This window comes from Haliotis asinina, chromosome 1 (assembly GCF_037392515.1).
Source record: "Haliotis asinina isolate JCU_RB_2024 chromosome 1, JCU_Hal_asi_v2, whole genome shotgun sequence".
In the NCBI taxonomy this organism is placed as follows: Eukaryota; Metazoa; Mollusca; class Gastropoda; order Lepetellida; family Haliotidae; genus Haliotis; species Haliotis asinina.
The window spans coordinates 95112018-95128978 of record NC_090280.1 but is presented as its reverse complement, the minus strand read 5'-3'; the positions used below and the strand labels follow the sequence as shown (position 1 = coordinate 95128978).

The 16961-nt window shown below is 42.7% G+C and overlaps 22 non-coding genes across 22 annotated transcripts; all 22 read left to right on the top strand.

The window, feature by feature from the left end:
- Positions 1–601: 601 nt before the first annotated feature.
- On the top strand, positions 602–675 carry Trnai-aau (transfer RNA isoleucine (anticodon AAU)). The gene has a single exon. It is a non-coding gene; the product is annotated as a tRNA-Ile (tRNA).
- Positions 676–1844: 1169 nt separating this feature from the next.
- Trnai-aau (transfer RNA isoleucine (anticodon AAU)) lies at positions 1845–1918 on the top strand. Its single transcript has one exon. It is a non-coding gene; the product is annotated as a tRNA-Ile (tRNA).
- A 1735-nt stretch (positions 1919–3653) lies between these two features.
- On the top strand, positions 3654–3727 carry Trnai-aau (transfer RNA isoleucine (anticodon AAU)). Its single transcript has one exon. It is a non-coding gene; the product is annotated as a tRNA-Ile (tRNA).
- A 593-nt stretch (positions 3728–4320) lies between these two features.
- Positions 4321–4394, top strand: Trnai-aau (transfer RNA isoleucine (anticodon AAU)). The gene has a single exon. It is a non-coding gene; the product is annotated as a tRNA-Ile (tRNA).
- A 595-nt stretch (positions 4395–4989) lies between these two features.
- On the top strand, positions 4990–5063 carry Trnai-aau (transfer RNA isoleucine (anticodon AAU)). The gene has a single exon. It is a non-coding gene; the product is annotated as a tRNA-Ile (tRNA).
- A 595-nt stretch (positions 5064–5658) lies between these two features.
- Positions 5659–5732, top strand: Trnai-aau (transfer RNA isoleucine (anticodon AAU)). The gene has a single exon. It is a non-coding gene; the product is annotated as a tRNA-Ile (tRNA).
- Positions 5733–6327: 595 nt separating this feature from the next.
- On the top strand, positions 6328–6401 carry Trnai-aau (transfer RNA isoleucine (anticodon AAU)). Its single transcript has one exon. It is a non-coding gene; the product is annotated as a tRNA-Ile (tRNA).
- A 593-nt stretch (positions 6402–6994) lies between these two features.
- Positions 6995–7068, top strand: Trnai-aau (transfer RNA isoleucine (anticodon AAU)). The gene has a single exon. It is a non-coding gene; the product is annotated as a tRNA-Ile (tRNA).
- A 593-nt stretch (positions 7069–7661) lies between these two features.
- Trnai-aau (transfer RNA isoleucine (anticodon AAU)) lies at positions 7662–7735 on the top strand. Its single transcript has one exon. It is a non-coding gene; the product is annotated as a tRNA-Ile (tRNA).
- A 593-nt stretch (positions 7736–8328) lies between these two features.
- On the top strand, positions 8329–8402 carry Trnai-aau (transfer RNA isoleucine (anticodon AAU)). Its single transcript has one exon. It is a non-coding gene; the product is annotated as a tRNA-Ile (tRNA).
- A 593-nt stretch (positions 8403–8995) lies between these two features.
- Trnai-aau (transfer RNA isoleucine (anticodon AAU)) lies at positions 8996–9069 on the top strand. The gene has a single exon. It is a non-coding gene; the product is annotated as a tRNA-Ile (tRNA).
- A 593-nt stretch (positions 9070–9662) lies between these two features.
- Trnai-aau (transfer RNA isoleucine (anticodon AAU)) lies at positions 9663–9736 on the top strand. The gene has a single exon. It is a non-coding gene; the product is annotated as a tRNA-Ile (tRNA).
- Positions 9737–10329: 593 nt separating this feature from the next.
- Positions 10330–10403, top strand: Trnai-aau (transfer RNA isoleucine (anticodon AAU)). The gene has a single exon. It is a non-coding gene; the product is annotated as a tRNA-Ile (tRNA).
- A 593-nt stretch (positions 10404–10996) lies between these two features.
- On the top strand, positions 10997–11070 carry Trnai-aau (transfer RNA isoleucine (anticodon AAU)). Its single transcript has one exon. It is a non-coding gene; the product is annotated as a tRNA-Ile (tRNA).
- A 593-nt stretch (positions 11071–11663) lies between these two features.
- Trnai-aau (transfer RNA isoleucine (anticodon AAU)) lies at positions 11664–11737 on the top strand. Its single transcript has one exon. It is a non-coding gene; the product is annotated as a tRNA-Ile (tRNA).
- A 593-nt stretch (positions 11738–12330) lies between these two features.
- Positions 12331–12404, top strand: Trnai-aau (transfer RNA isoleucine (anticodon AAU)). The gene has a single exon. It is a non-coding gene; the product is annotated as a tRNA-Ile (tRNA).
- A 593-nt stretch (positions 12405–12997) lies between these two features.
- Positions 12998–13071, top strand: Trnai-aau (transfer RNA isoleucine (anticodon AAU)). The gene has a single exon. It is a non-coding gene; the product is annotated as a tRNA-Ile (tRNA).
- A 584-nt stretch (positions 13072–13655) lies between these two features.
- On the top strand, positions 13656–13729 carry Trnai-aau (transfer RNA isoleucine (anticodon AAU)). The gene has a single exon. It is a non-coding gene; the product is annotated as a tRNA-Ile (tRNA).
- Positions 13730–14322: 593 nt separating this feature from the next.
- On the top strand, positions 14323–14396 carry Trnai-aau (transfer RNA isoleucine (anticodon AAU)). Its single transcript has one exon. It is a non-coding gene; the product is annotated as a tRNA-Ile (tRNA).
- A 593-nt stretch (positions 14397–14989) lies between these two features.
- Positions 14990–15063, top strand: Trnai-aau (transfer RNA isoleucine (anticodon AAU)). The gene has a single exon. It is a non-coding gene; the product is annotated as a tRNA-Ile (tRNA).
- Positions 15064–15656: 593 nt separating this feature from the next.
- On the top strand, positions 15657–15730 carry Trnai-aau (transfer RNA isoleucine (anticodon AAU)). The gene has a single exon. It is a non-coding gene; the product is annotated as a tRNA-Ile (tRNA).
- Positions 15731–16323: 593 nt separating this feature from the next.
- Trnai-aau (transfer RNA isoleucine (anticodon AAU)) lies at positions 16324–16397 on the top strand. Its single transcript has one exon. It is a non-coding gene; the product is annotated as a tRNA-Ile (tRNA).
- The last annotated feature ends 564 nt before the right edge of the window (positions 16398–16961 follow it).

Below are 16961 nucleotides of genomic sequence, written 5' to 3'. Positions count from 1 at the left end.
CGAAAGTTTTTGATGTTTTGCAATGCATTATTTCTCACAAATGGCCGTTTGTGTCTCTTTCCAGTATTTCCTGTTCTGAATGAGTTGGTGTTGAGACGCATATGAAGGCTTTTCCGGGATATAGCATATCTGATTTGCATTTCATTTTGAAACTTGAGCACCCAGTATAATAGACTAGCACAGAGAAGGAGTGTGTTCCTTCGCATAGTCGTGTGTATATATATATACATATGTATAGGTTTTCTGGTTCATCCTTTTCCCTTTCTATTCTCATTGGTGAATAGTTCAATGTTCTTGTGGAAGACTACGTAAAAGTGCCAAGTTCCTTATATTTCTATCCAAGCCGTCAGAGGGCAAGGGTGTTTGTGAAGTTTTGCATGATACTTATCTTCCGAAAACGAGGTGACCATATTTTGCGGGCACATGTGTGATGTGTGTGTGCGTGTGCGTGTGTGGTGTAAGCAATCCATTTGCACAGAAAGACAAGTGCCCAGTACACGTGCATACATGTGTCGACCATGTTGCTTAACCGACAAGCTCAGCTTGTCAGGGCCTTGTGGAAGGCGAATGTCTTGCTTATTATTCCCACGGTTGTTAAGATGGCCGATTAGCTCAGTTGGTTAGAGCGCCGTGCTAATAACGCGGATGTCATGGGTTCGAGCCCCATATTGGCCACGAAAGTTTTTGATGTTTTGCAATGCATTATTTCTCACAAATGGCCGTTTGTGTCTCTTTCCAGTATTTCCTGTTCTGAATGAGTTGGTGTTGAGACGCATATGAAGGCATTTCCGGGATATAGCATATCTGATTTGCATTTCATTTTGAAACTTGAGCACCCAGTATAATAGACTAGCACAGAGAAGGAGTGTGTTCCTTCGCATAGTCGTGTGTATATATATATACATATGTATAGGTTTTCTGGTTCATCCTTTTCCCTTTCTATTCTCATTGGTGAATAGTTCAATGTTCTTGTGGAAGACTACGTAAAAGTGCCAAGTTCCTTATATTTCTATCCAAGCCGTCAGAGGGCAAGGGTGTTTGTGAAGTTTTGCATGATACTTATCTTCCGAAAACGAGGTGACCATATTTTGCGGACACATGTGTGATGTGTGTGTGCGTGTGTGGTGTAAGCAATCCATTTGCACAGAAAGACAAGTGCCCAGTACACGTGCATACATGTGTCGACCATGTTGCTTAACCGACATGCTCAGCTTGTCAGGGCCTTGTGGAAGGCGAATCTCTTGTCAAGTTTTTGATGTTTTGCAATGCATTATTTCTCACAAATGGCCGTTTGTGTCTCTTTCCAGTATTTCCTGTTCTGAATGAGTTGGTGTTGAGACGCATATGAAGGCTTTTCCGGGATATAGCATATCTGATTTGCATTTCATTTTGAAACTTGAGCACCCAGTATAATAGACTAGCACAGAGAAGGAGTGTGTTCCTTCGCATAGTCGTGTGTATATATATATACATATGTATAGGTTTTCTGGTTCATCCTTTTCCCTTTCTATTCTCATTGGTGAATAGTTCAATGTTCTTGTGGAAGACTACGTAAAAGTGCCAAGTTCCTTATATTTCTATCCAAGCCGTCAGAGGGCAAGGGTGTTTGTGAAGTTTTGCATGATACTTATCTTCCGAAAACGAGGTGACCATATTTTGCGGGCACATGTGTGATGTGTGTGTGCGTGTGCGTGTGTGGTGTAAGCAATCCATTTGCACAGAAAGACAAGTGCCCAGTACACGTGCATACATGTGTCGACCATGTTGCTTAACCGACAAGCTCAGCTTGTCAGGGCCTTGTGGAAGGCGAATGTCTTGCTTATTATTCCCACGGTTGTTAAGATGGCCGATTAGCTCAGTTGGTTAGAGCGCCGTGCTAATAACGCGGATGTCATGGGTTCGAGCCCCATATTGGCCACGAAAGTTTTTGATGTTTTGCAATGCATTATTTCTCACAAATGGCCGTTTGTGTCTCATTCCAGTATTTCCTGTTCTGAATGAGTTGGTGTTGAGACGCATATGGAGGCATTTCCGGGATATAGCATAGCTGATTTGCATTTCATTTTGAAACTTGAGCACCCAGTATAATAGACTAGCACAGAGAAGGAGTGTGTTCCTTCGCATAGTCGTGTGTATATATATATACATATGTATAGGTTTTCTGGTTCATCCTTTTCCCTTTCTATTCTCATTGGTGAATAGTTCAATGTTCTTGTGGAAGACTACGTAAAAGTGCCAAGTTCCTTATATTTCTATCCAAGCCGTCAGAGGGCAAGGGTGTTTGTGAAGTTTTGCATGATACTTATCTTCCGAAAACGAGGTGACCATATTTTGCGGACACATGTGTGATGTGTGTGTGCGTGTGTGGTGTAAGCAATCCATTTGCACAGAAAGACAAGTGCCCAGTACACGTGCATACATGTGTCGACCATGTTGCTTAACCGACATGCTCAGCTTGTCAGGGCCTTGTGGAAGGCGAATCTCTTGTCAAGTTTTTGATGTTTTGCAATGCATTATTTCTCACAAATGGCCGTTTGTGTCTCTTTCCAGTATTTCCTGTTCTGAATGAGTTGGTGTTGAGACGCATATGAAGGCTTTTCCGGGATATAGCATATCTGATTTGCATTTCATTTTGAAACTTGAGCACCCAGTATAATAGACTAGCACAGAGAAGGAGTGTGTTCCTTCGCATAGTCGTGTGTATATATATATACATATGTATAGGTTTTCTGGTTCATCCTTTTCCCTTTCTATTCTCATTGGTGAATAGTTCAATGTTCTTGTGGAAGACTACGTAAAAGTGCCAAGTTCCTTATATTTCTATCCAAGCCGTCAGAGGGCAAGGGTGTTTGTGAAGTTTTGCATGATACTTATCTTCCGAAAACGAGGTGACCATATTTTGCGGACACATGTGTGATGTGTGTGTGCGTGTGTGGTGTAAGCAATCCATTTGCACAGAAAGACAAGTGCCCAGTACACGTGCATACATGTGTCGACCATGTTGCTTAACCGACATGCTCAGCTTGTCAGGGCCTTGTGGAAGGCGAATCTCTTGTCAAGTTTTTGATGTTTTGCAATGCATTATTTCTCACAAATGGCCGTTTGTGTCTCTTTCCAGTATTTCCTGTTCTGAATGAGTTGGTGTTGAGACGCATATGAAGGCTTTTCCGGGATGTAGCATATCTGATTTGCATTTCATTTTGAAACTTGAGCACCCAGTATAATAGACTAGCACAGAGAAGGAGTGTGTTCCTTCGCATAGTCGTGTGTATATATATACATATGTATAGGTTTTCTGGTTCATCCTTTTCCCTTTCTATTCTCATTGGTGAATAGTTCAATGTTCTTGTGGAAGACTACGTAAAAGTGCCAAGTTCCTTATATTTCTATCCAAGCCGTCAGAGGGCAAGGGTGTTTGTGAAGTTTTGCATGATACTTATCTTCCGAAAACGAGGTGACCATATTTTGCGGGCACATGTGTGATGTGTGTGTGCGTGTGCGTGTGTGGTGTAAGCAATCCATTTGCACAGAAAGACAAGTGCCCAGTACACGTGCATACATGTGTCGACCATGTTGCTTAACCGACAAGCTCAGCTTGTCAGGGCCTTGTGGAAGGCGAATGTATTGCTTATTATTCCCATGGTTGTTAAGATGGCCGATTAGGTCAGTTGGTTAGAGCGCCGTGCTAATAACGCGGATGTCATGGGTTCGAGCCCCATATTGGCCACGAAAGTTTTTGATGTTTTGCAATGCATTATTTCTCACAAATGGCCGTTTGTGTCTCTTTCCAGTATTTCCTGTTCTGAATGAGTTGGTGTTGAGACGCATATGAAGGCTTTTCCGGGATGTAGCATATCTGATTTGCATTTCATTTTGAAACTTGAGCACCCAGTATAATAGACTAGCACAGAGAAGGAGTGTGTTCCTTCGCATAGTCGTGTGTATATATATACATATGTATAGGTTTTCTGGTTCATCCTTTTCCCTTTCTATTCTCATTGGTGAATAGTTCAATGTTCTTGTGGAAGACTACGTAAAAGTGCCAAGTTCCGTATATTTCTATCCAAGCCGTCAGAGGGCAAGGGTGTTTGTGAAGTTTTGCATGATACTTATCTTCCGAAAACGAGGTGACCATATTTTGCGGACACATGTGTGATGTGTGTGTGCGTGTGTGGTGTAAGCAATCCATTTGCACAGAAAGACAAGTGCCCAGTACACGTGCATACATGTGTCGACCATGTTGCTTAACCGACAAGCTCAGCTTGTCAGGGCCTTGTGGAAGGCGAATGTATTGCTTATTATTCCCATGGTTGTTAAGATGGCCGATTAGCTCAGTTGGTTAGAGCGCCGTGCTAATAACGCGGATGTCATGGGTTCGAGCCCCATATTGGCCACGAAAGTTTTTGATGTTTTGCAATGCATTATTTCTCACAAATGGCCGTTTGTGTCTCTTTCCAGTATTTCCTGTTCTGAATGAGTTGGTGTTGAGACGCATATGAAGGCTTTTCCGGGATATAGCATATCTGATTTGCATTTCATTTTGAAACTTGAGCACCCAGTATAATAGACTAGCACAGAGAAGGAGTGTGTTCCTTCGCATAGTCGTGTGTATATATATATACATATGTATAGGTTTTCTGGTTCATCCTTTTCCCTTTCTATTCTCATTGGTGAATAGTTCAATGTTCTTGTGGAAGACTACGTAAAAGTGCCAAGTTCCGTATATTTCTGTCTAAGCCGTCAGAGGGCAAGGGTGTTTGTGAAGTTTTGCATGATACTTATCTTCCGAAAACGAGGTGACCATATTTTGCGGACACATGTGTGATGTGTGTGTGCGTGTGTGGTGTAAGCAATCCATTTGCACAGAAAGACAAGTGCCCAGTACACGTGCATACATGTGTCGACCATGTTGCTTAACCGACAAGCTCAGCTTGTCAGGGCCATGTGGAAGGCGAATGTCTTGCTTATTATTCCCTTGGTTGCTAAGATGGCCGATTAGCTCAGTTGGTTAGAGCGCCGTGCTAATAACGCGGATGTCATGGGTTCGAGCCCCATATTGGCCACGAAAGTTTTTGATGTTTTGCAATGCATTATTTCTCACAAATGGCCGTTTGTGTCTCATTCCAGTATTTCCTGTTCTGAATGAGTTGGTGTTGAGACGCATATGAAGGCTTTTCCGGGATATAGCATAGCTGATTTGCATTTCATTTTGAAACTTGAGCACCCAGTATAATAGACTAGCACAGAGAAGGAGTGTGTTCCTTCGCATAGTCGTGTGTATATATATATACATATGTATAGGTTTTCTGGTTCATCCTTTTCCCTTTCTATTCTCATTGGTGAATAGTTCAATGTTCTTGTGGAAGACTACGTAAAAGTGCCAAGTTCCTTATATTTCTATCCAAGCCGTCAGAGGGCAAGGGTGTTTGTGAAGTTTTGCATGATACTTATCTTCCGAAAACGAGGTGACCATATTTTGCGGACACATGTGTGATGTGTGTGTGCGTGTGTGGTGTAAGCAATCCATTTGCACAGAAAGACAAGTGCCCAGTACACGTGCATACATGTGTCGACCATGTTGCTTAACCGACGATCTCAGCTTGTCAGGGCCATGTGGAAGGCGAATGTCTTGCTTATTATTCCCTTGGTTGCTAAGATGGCCGATTAGCTCAGTTGGTTAGAGCGCCGTGCTAATAACGCGGATGTCATGGGTTCGAGCCCCATATTGGCCACGAAAGTTTTTGATGTTTTGCAATGCATTATTTCTCACAAATGGCCGTTTGTGTCTCATTCCAGTATTTCCTGTTCTGAATGAGTTGGTGTTGAGACGCATATGAAGGCTTTTCCGGGATATAGCATAGCTGATTTGCATTTCATTTTGAAACTTGAGCACCCAGTATAATAGACTAGCACAGAGAAGGAGTGTGTTCCTTCGCATAGTCGTGTGTATATATATATACATATGTATAGGTTTTCTGGTTCATCCTTTTCCCTTTCTATTCTCATTGGTGAATAGTTCAATGTTCTTGTGGAAGACTACGTAAAAGTGCCAAGTTCCTTATATTTCTATCCAAGCCGTCAGAGGGCAAGGGTGTTTGTGAAGTTTTGCATGATACTTATCTTCCGAAAACGAGGTGACCATATTTTGCGGACACATGTGTGATGTGTGTGTGCGTGTGTGGTGTAAGCAATCCATTTGCACAGAAAGACAAGTGCCCAGTACACGTGCATACATGTGTCGACCATGTTGCTTAACCGACAAGCTCAGCTTGTCAGGGCCTTGTGGAAGGCGAATGTCTTGCTTATTATTCCCATGGTTGCTAAGATGGCCGATTAGCTCAGTTGGTTAGAGCGCCGTGCTAATAACGCGGATGTCATGGGTTCGAGCCCCATATTGGCCACGAAAGTTTTTGATGTTTTGCAATGCATTATTTCTCACAAATGGCCGTTTGTGTCTCTTTCCAGTATTTCCTGTTCTGAATGAGTTGGTGTTGAGACGCATATGAAGGCTTTTCCGGGATATAGCATATCTGATTTGCATTTCATTTTGAAACTTGAGCACCCAGTATAATAGACTAGCACAGAGAAGGAGTGTGTTCCTTCGCATAGTCGTGTGTATATATATACATATGTATAGGTTTTCTGGTTCATCCTTTTCCCTTTCTATTCTCATTGGTGAATAGTTCAATGTTCTTGTGGAAGACTACGTAAAAGTGCCAAGTTCCTTATATTTCTATCCAAGCCGTCAGAGGGCAAGGGTGTTTGTGAAGTTTTGCATGATACTTATCTTCCGAAAACGAGGTGACCATATTTTGCGGACACATGTGTGATGTGTGTGTGCGTGTGTGGTGTAAGCAATCCATTTGCACAGAAAGACAAGTGCCCAGTACACGTGCATACATGTGTCGACCATGTTGCTTAACCGACAAGCTCAGCTTGTCAGGGCCTTGTGGAAGGCGAATGTCTTGCTTATTATTCCCTTGGTTGCTAAGATGGCCGATTAGCTCAGTTGGTTAGAGCGCCGTGCTAATAACGCGGATGTCATGGGTTCGAGCCCCATATTGGCCACGAAAGTTTTTGATGTTTTGCAATGCATTATTTCTCACAAATGGCCGTTTGTGTCTCTTTCCAGTATTTCCTGTTCTGAATGAGTTGGTGTTGAGACGCATATGAAGGCTTTTCCGGGATATGGCATATCTGATTTGTATTTCATTTTGAAACTTGAGCACCCAGTATAATAGACTAGCACAGAGAAGGAGTGTGTTCCTTCGCATAGTCGTGTGTATATATATACATATGTGTAGGTTTTCTGGTTCATCCTTTTCCCTTTCTATTCTCATTGGTGAATAGTTCAATGTTCTTGTGGAAGACTACGTAAAAGTGCCAAGTTCCTTATATTTCTATCCAAGCCGTCAGAGGGCAAGGGTGTTTGTGAAGTTTTGCATGATACTTATCTTCCGAAAACGAGGTGACCATATTTTGCGGACACATGTGTGATGTGTGTGTGCGTGTGTGGTGTAAGCAATCCATTTGCACAGAAAGACAAGTGCCCAGTACACGTGCATACATGTGTCGACCATGTTGCTTAACCGACAAGCTCAGCTTGTCAGGGCCTTGTGGAAGGCGAATGTCTTGCTTATTATTCCCATGGTTGCTAAGATGGCCGATTAGCTCAGTTGGTTAGAGCGCCGTGCTAATAACGCGGATGTCATGGGTTCGAGCCCCATATTGGCCACGAAAGTTTTTGATGTTTTGCAATGCATTATTTCTCACAAATGGCCGTTTGTGTCTCTTTCCAGTATTTCCTGTTCTGAATGAGTTGGTGTTGAGACGCATATGAAGGCTTTTCCGGGATATAGCATATCTGATTTGTATTTCATTTTGAAAGTTGAGCACCCAGTATAATAGACTAGCACAGAGAAGGAGTGTGTTCCTTCGCATAGTCGTGTGTATATATATACATATGTGTAGGTTTTCTGGTTCATCCTTTTCCCTTTCTATTCTCATTGGTGAATAGTTCAATGTTCTTGTGGAAGACTACGTAAAAGTGCCAAGTTCCTTATATTTCTATCCAAGCCGTCAGAGGGCAAGGGTGTTTGTGAAGTTTTGCATGATACTTATCTTCCGAAAACGAGGTGACCATATTTTGCGGACACATGTGTGATGTGTGTGTGCGTGTGTGGTGTAAGCAATCCATTTGCACAGAAAGACAAGTGCCCAGTACACGTGCATACATGTGTCGACCATGTTGCTTAACCGACAAGCTCAGCTTGTCAGGGCCTTGTGGAAGGCGAATGTCTTGCTTATTATTCCCTTGGTTGCTAAGATGGCCGATTAGCTCAGTTGGTTAGAGCGCCGTGCTAATAACGCGGATGTCATGGGTTCGAGCCCCATATTGGCCACGAAAGTTTTTGATGTTTTGCAATGCATTATTTCTCACAAATGGCCGTTTGTGTCTCTTTCCAGTATTTCCTGTTCTGAATGAGTTGGTGTTGAGACGCATATGAAGGCTTTTCCGCTATGTAGCATATCTGATTTGCATTTCATTTTGAAACTTGAGCACCCAGTATAATAGACTAGCACAGAGAAGGAGTGTGTTCCTTCGCATAGTCGTGTGTATATATATACATATGTATAGGTTTTCTGGTTCATCCTTTTCCCTTTCTATTCTCATTGGTGAATAGTTCAATGTTCTTGTGGAAGACTACGTAAAAGTGCCAAGATCCGTATATTTCTATCCAAGCCGTCAGAGGGCAAGGGTGTTTGTGAAGTTTTGCATGATACTTATCTTCCGAAAACGAGGTGACCATATTTTGCGGACACATGTGTGATGTGTGTGTGCGTGTGTGGTGTAAGCAATCCATTTGCACAGAAAGACAAGTGCCCAGTACACGTGCATACATGTGTCGACCATGTTGCTTAACCGACAAGCTCAGCTTGTCAGGGCCTTGTGGAAGGCGAATGTATTGCTTATTATTCCCATGGTTGTTAAGATGGCCGATTAGCTCAGTTGGTTAGAGCGCCGTGCTAATAACGCGGATGTCATGGGTTCGAGCCCCATATTGGCCACGAAAGTTTTTGATGTTTTGCAATGCATTATTTCTCACAAATGGCCGTTTGTGTCTCTTTCCAGTATTTCCTGTTCTGAATGAGTTGGTGTTGAGACGCATATGAAGGCTTTTCCGGGATATAGCATATCTGATTTGCATTTCATTTTGAAACTTGAGCACCCAGTATAATAGACTAGCACAGAGAAGGAGTGTGTTCCTTCGCATAGTCGTGTGTATATATATACATATGTATAGGTTTTCTGGTTCATCCTTTTCCCTTTCTATTCTCATTGGTGAATAGTTCAATGTTCTTGTGGAAGACTACGTAAAAGTGCCAAGATCCGTATATTTCTATCCAAGCCGTCAGAGGGCAAGGGTGTTTGTGAAGTTTTGCATGATACTTATCTTCCGAAAACGAGGTGACCATATTTTGCGGACACATGTGTGATGTGTGTGTGCGTGTGTGGTGTAAGCAATCCATTTGCACAGAAAGACAAGTGCCCAGTACACGTGCATACATGTGTCGACCATGTTGCTTAACCGACAAGCTCAGCTTGTCAGGGCCTTGTGGAAGGCGAATGTATTGCTTATTATTCCCTTGGTTGTTAAGATGGCCGATTAGCTCAGTTGGTTAGAGCGCCGTGCTAATAACGCGGATGTCATGGGTTCGAGCCCCATATTGGCCACGAAAGTTTTTGATGTTTTGCAATGCATTATTTCTCACAAATGGCCGTTTGTGTCTCTTTCCAGTATTTCCTGTTCTGAATGAGTTGGTGTTGAGACGCATATGAAGGCTTTTCCGGGATATAGCATATCTGATTTGCATTTCATTTTGAAACTTGAGCACCCAGTATAATAGACTAGCACAGAGAAGGAGTGTGTTCCTTCGCATAGTCGTGTGTATATATATACATATGTATAGGTTTTCTGGTTCATCCTTTTCCCTTTCTATTCTCATTGGTGAATAGTTCAATGTTCTTGTGGAAGACTACGTAAAAGTGCCAAGTTCCTTATATTTCTATCCAAGCCGTCAGAGGGCAAGGGTGTTTGTGAAGTTTTGCATGATACTTATCTTCCGAAAACGAGGTGACCATATTTTGCGGACACATGTGTGATGTGTGTGTGCGTGTGTGGTGTAAGCAATCCATTTGCACAGAAAGACAAGTGCCCAGTACACGTGCATACATGTGTCGACCATGTTGCTTAACCGACAAGCTCAGCTTGTCAGGGCCTTGTGGAAGGCGAATGTCTTGCTTATTATTCCCTTGGTTGCTAAGATGGCCGATTAGCTCAGTTGGTTAGAGCGCCGTGCTAATAACGCGGATATCATGGGTTCGAGCCCCATATTGGCCACGAAAGTTTTTGATGTTTTGCAATGCATTATTTCTCACAAATGGCCGTTTGTGTCTCTTTCCAGTATTTCCTGTTCTGAATGAGTTGGTGTTGAGACGCATATGAAGGCTTTTCCGGGATATAGCATATCTGATTTGTATTTCATTTTGAAACTTGAGCACCCAGTATAATAGACTAGCACAGAGAAGGAGTGTGTTCCTTCGCATAGTCGTGTGTATATATATACATATGTGTAGGTTTTCTGGTTCATCCTTTTCCCTTTCTATTCTCATTGGTGAATAGTTCAATGTTCTTGTGGAAGACTACGTAAAAGTGCCAAGTTCCTTATATTTCTATCCAAGCCGTCAGAGGGCAAGGGTGTTTGTGAAGTTTTGCATGATACTTATCTTCCGAAAACGAGGTGACCATATTTTGCGGACACATGTGTGATGTGTGTGTGCGTGTGTGGTGTAAGCAATCCATTTGCACAGAAAGACAAGTGCCCAGTACACGTGCATACATGTGTCGACCATGTTGCTTAACCGACAAGCTCAGCTTGTCAGGGCCTTGTGGAAGGCGAATGTCTTGCTTATTATTCCCATGGTTGCTAAGATGGCCGATTAGCTCAGTTGGTTAGAGCGCCGTGCTAATAACGCGGATGTCATGGGTTCGAGCCCCATATTGGCCACGAAAGTTTTTGATGTTTTGCAATGCATTATTTCTCACAAATGGCCGTTTGTGTCTCTTTCCAGTATTTCCTGTTCTGAATGAGTTGGTGTTGAGACGCATATGAAGGCTTTTCCGGGATATAGCATATCTGATTTGTATTTCATTTTGAAAGTTGAGCACCCAGTATAATAGACTAGCACAGAGAAGGAGTGTGTTCCTTCGCATAGTCGTGTGTATATATATACATATGTGTAGGTTTTCTGGTTCATCCTTTTCCCTTTCTATTCTCATTGGTGAATAGTTCAATGTTCTTGTGGAAGACTACGTAAAAGTGCCAAGATCCGTATATTTCTATCCAAGCCGTCAGAGGGCAAGGGTGTTTGTGAAGTTTTGCATGATACTTATCTTCCGAAAACGAGGTGACCATATTTTGCGGACACATGTGTGATGTGTGTGTGCGTGTGTGGTGTAAGCAATCCATTTGCACAGAAAGACAAGTGCCCAGTACACGTGCATACATGTGTCGACCATGTTGCTTAACCGACAAGCTCAGCTTGTCAGGGCCTTGTGGAAGGCGAATGTATTGCTTATTATTCCCATGGTTGTTAAGATGGCCGATTAGCTCAGTTGGTTAGAGCGCCGTGCTAATAACGCGGATGTCATGGGTTCGAGCCCCATATTGGCCACGAAAGTTTTTGATGTTTTGCAATGCATTATTTCTCACAAATGGCCGTTTGTGTCTCTTTCCAGTATTTCCTGTTCTGAATGAGTTGGTGTTGAGACGCATATGAAGGCTTTTCCGCTATGTAGCATATCTGATTTGCATTTCATTTTGAAACTTGAGCACCCAGTATAATAGACTAGCACAGAGAAGGAGTGTGTTCCTTCGCATAGTCGTGTGTATATATATACATATGTATAGGTTTTCTGGTTCATCCTTTTCCCTTTCTATTCTCATTGGTGAATAGTTCAATGTTCTTGTGGAAGACTACGTAAAAGTGCCAAGATCCGTATATTTCTATCCAAGCCGTCAGAGGGCAAGGGTGTTTGTGAAGTTTTGCATGATACTTATCTTCCGAAAACGAGGTGACCATATTTTGCGGACACATGTGTGATGTGTGTGTGCGTGTGTGGTGTAAGCAATCCATTTGCACAGAAAGACAAGTGCCCAGTACACGTGCATACATGTGTCGACCATGTTGCTTAACCGACAAGATCAGCTTGTCAGGGCCTTGTGGAAGGCGAATGTATTGCTTATTATTCCCATGGTTGTTAAGATGGCCGATTAGCTCAGTTGGTTAGAGCGCCGTGCTAATAACGCGGATGTCATGGGTTCGAGCCCCATATTGGCCACGAAAGTTTTTGATGTTTTGCAATGCATTATTTCTCACAAATGGCCGTTTGTGTCTCTTTCCAGTATTTCCTGTTCTGAATGAGTTGGTGTTGAGACGCATATGAAGGCTTTTCCGGGATATAGCATATCTGATTTGCATTTCATTTTGAAACTTGAGCACCCAGTATAATAGACTAGCACAGAGAAGGAGTGTGTTCCTTCGCATAGTCGTGTGTATATATATACATATGTATAGGTTTTCTGGTTCATCCTTTTCCCTTTCTATTCTCATTGGTGAATAGTTCAATGTTCTTGTGGAAGACTACGTAAAAGTGCCAAGTTCCTTATATTTCTGTCTAAGCCGTCAGAGGGCAAGGGTGTTTGTGAAGTTTTGCATGATACTTATCTTCCGAAAACGAGGTGACCATATTTTGCGGACACATGTGTGATGTGTGTGTGCGTGTGTGGTGTAAGCAATCCATTTGCACAGAAAGACAAGTGCCCAGTACACGTGCATACATGTGTCGACCATGTTGCTTAACCGACAAGCTCAGCTTGTCAGGGCCTTGTGGAAGGCGAATGTCTTGCTTATTATTCCCATGGTTGTTAAGATGGCCGATTAGCTCAGTTGGTTAGAGCGCCGTGCTAATAACGCGGATGTCATGGGTTCGAGCCCCATATTGGCCACGAAAGTTTTGCAATGCATTATTTCTCACAAATGGCCGTTTGTGTCTCTTTCCAGTATTTCCTGTTCTGAATGAGTTGGTGTTGAGACGCATATGAAGGCTTTTCCGGGATATAGCATATCTGATTTGTATTTCATTTTGAAACTTGAGCACCCAGTATAATAGACTAGCACAGAGAAGGAGTGTGTTCCTTCGCATAGTCGTGTGTATATATATACATATGTGTAGGTTTTCTGGTTCATCCTTTTCCCTTTCTATTCTCATTGGTGAATAGTTCAATGTTCTTGTGGAAGACTACGTAAAAGTGCCAAGATCCGTATATTTCTATCCAAGCCGTCAGAGGGCAAGGGTGTTTGTGAAGTTTTGCATGATACTTATCTTCCGAAAACGAGGTGACCATATTTTGCGGACACATGTGTGATGTGTGTGTGCGTGTGTGGTGTAAGCAATCCATTTGCACAGAAAGACAAGTGCCCAGTACACGTGCATACATGTGTCGACCATGTTGCTTAACCGACAAGCTCAGCTTGTCAGGGCCTTCTGGAAGGCGAATGTCTTGCTTATTATTCCCATGGTTGCTAAGATGGCCGATTAGCTCAGTTGGTTAGAGCGCCGTGCTAATAACGCGGATGTCATGGGTTCGAGCCCCATATTGGCCACGAAAGTTTTTGATGTTTTGCAATGCATTATTTCTCACAAATGGCCGTTTGTGTCTCTTTCCAGTATTTCCTGTTCTGAATGAGTTGGTGTTGAGACGCATATGAAGGCTTTTCCGGGATATAGCATATCTGATTTGTATTTCATTTTGAAACTTGAGCACCCAGTATAATAGACTAGCACAGAGAAGGAGTGTGTTCCTTCGCATAGTCGTGTGTATATATATACATATGTGTAGGTTTTCTGGTTCATCCTTTTCCCTTTCTATTCTCATTGGTGAATAGTTCAATGTTCTTGTGGAAGACTACGTAAAAGTGCCAAGTTCCTTATATTTCTATCCAAGCCGTCAGAGGGCAAGGGTGTTTGTGAAGTTTTGCATGATACTTATCTTCCGAAAACGAGGTGACCATATTTTGCGGACACATGTGTGATGTGTGTGTGCGTGTGTGGTGTAAGCAATCCATTTGCACAGAAAGACAAGTGCCCAGTACACGTGCATACATGTGTCGACCATGTTGCTTAACCGACAAGCTCAGCTTGTCAGGGCCTTGTGGAAGGCGAATGTCTTGCTTATTATTCCCTTGGTTGCTAAGATGGCCGATTAGCTCAGTTGGTTAGAGCGCCGTGCTAATAACGCGGATGTCATGGGTTCGAGCCCCATATTGGCCACGAAAGTTTTTGATGTTTTGCAATGCATTATTTCTCACAAATGGCCGTTTGTGTCTCTTTCCAGTATTTCCTGTTCTGAATGAGTTGGTGTTGAGACGCATATGAAGGCTTTTCCGGGATATAGCATATCTGATTTGTATTTCATTTTGAAAGTTGAGCACCCAGTATAATAGACTAGCACAGAGAAGGAGTGTGTTCCTTCGCATAGTCGTGTGTATATATATACATATGTGTAGGTTTTCTGGTTCATCCTTTTCCCTTTCTATTCTCATTGGTGAATAGTTCAATGTTCTTGTGGAAGACTACGTAAAAGTGCCAAGTTCCTTATATTTCTATCCAAGCCGTCAGAGGGCAAGGGTGTTTGTGAAGTTTTGCATGATACTTATCTTCCGAAAACGAGGTGACCATATTTTGCGGACACATGTGTGATGTGTGTGTGCGTGTGTGGTGTAAGCAATCCATTTGCACAGAAAGACAAGTGCCCAGTACACGTGCATACATGTGTCGACCATGTTGCTTAACCGACAAGCTCAGCTTGTCAGGGCCTTGTGGAAGGCGAATGTATTGCTTATTATTCCCATGGTTGTTAAGATGGCCGATTAGCTCAGTTGGTTAGAGCGCCGTGCTAATAACGCGGATGTCATGGGTTCGAGCCCCATATTGGCCACGAAAGTTTTTGATGTTTTGCAATGCATTATTTCTCACAAATGGCCGTTTGTGTCTCTTTCCAGTATTTCCTGTTCTGAATGAGTTGGTGTTGAGACGCATATGAAGGCTTTTCCGGGATATAGCATATCTGATTTGCATTTCATTTTGAAACTTGAGCACCCAGTATAATAGACTAGCACAGAGAAGGAGTGTGTTCCTTCGCATAGTCGTGTGTATATATATACATATGTATAGGTTTTCTGGTTCATCCTTTTCCCTTTCTATTCTCATTGGTGAATAGTTCAATGTTCTTGTGGAAGACTACGTAAAAGTGCCAAGTTCCTTATATTTCTGTCTAAGCCGTCAGAGGGCAAGGGTGTTTGTGAAGTTTTGCATGATACTTATCTTCCGAAAACGAGGTGACCATATTTTGCGGACACATGTGTGATGTGTGTGTGCGTGTGTGGTGTAAGCAATCCATTTGCACAGAAAGACAAGTGCCCAGTACACGTGCATACATGTGTCGACCATGTTGCTTAACCGACAAGCTCAGCTTGTCAGGGCCTTGTGGAAGGCGAATGTCTTGCTTATTATTCCCTTGGTTGCTAAGATGGCCGATTAGGTCAGTTGGTTAGAGCGCCGTGCTAATAACGGGGATGTCATGGGTTCGAGCCCCATATTGGCCACGAAAGTTTTTGATGTTTTGCAATGCATTATTTCTCACAAATGGCCGTTTGTGTCTCTTTCCAGTATTTCCTGTTCTGAATGAGTTGGTGTTGAGACGCATATGAAGGCTTTTCCGCTATGTAGCATATCTGATTTGCATTTCATTTTGAAACTTGAGCACCCAGTATAATAGACTAGCACAGAGAAGGAGTGTGTTCCTTCGCATAGTCGTGTGTATATATATACATATGTATAGGTTTTCTGGTTCATCCTTTTCCCTTTCTATTCTCATTGGTGAATAGTTCAATGTTCTTGTGGAAGACTACGTAAAAGTGCCAAGATCCGTATATTTCTATCCAAGCCGTCAGAGGGCAAGGGTGTTTGTGAAGTTTTGCATGATACTTATCTTCCGAAAACGAGGTGACCATATTTTGCGGACACATGTGTGATGTGTGTGTGCGTGTGTGGTGTAAGCAATCCATTTGCACAGAAAGACAAGTGCCCAGTACACGTGCATACATGTGTCGACCATGTTGCTTAACCGACAAGCTCAGCTTGTCAGGGCCTTGTGGAAGGCGAATGTATTGCTTATTATTCCCATGGTTGTTAAGATGGCCGATTAGCTCAGTTGGTTAGAGCGCCGTGCTAATAACGCGGATGTCATGGGTTCGAGCCCCATATTGGCCACGAAAGTTTTTGATGTTTTGCAATGCATTATTTCTCACAAATGGCCGTTTGTGTCTCTTTCCAGTATTTCCTGTTCTGAATGAGTTGGTGTTGAGACGCATATGAAGGCTTTTCCGGGATATAGCATATCTGATTTGCATTTCATTTTGAAACTTGAGCACCCAGTATAATAGACTAGCACAGAGAAGGAGTGTGTTCCTTCGCATAGTCGTGTGTATATATATACATATGTATAGGTTTTCTGGTTCATCCTTTTCCCTTTCTATTCTCATTGGTGAATAGTTCAATGTTCTTGTGGAAGACTACGTAAAAGTGCCAAGTTCCTTATATTTCTGTCTAAGCCGTCAGAGGGCAAGGGTGTTTGTGAAGTTTTGCATGATACTTATCTTCCGAAAACGAGGTGACCATATTTTGCGGACACATGTGTGATGTGTGTGTGCGTGTGTGGTGTAAGCAATCCATTTGCACAGAAAGACAAGTGCCCAGTACACGTGCATACATGTGTCGACCATGTTGCTTAACCGACAAGCTCAGCTTGTCAGGGCCTTGTGGAAGGCGAATGTC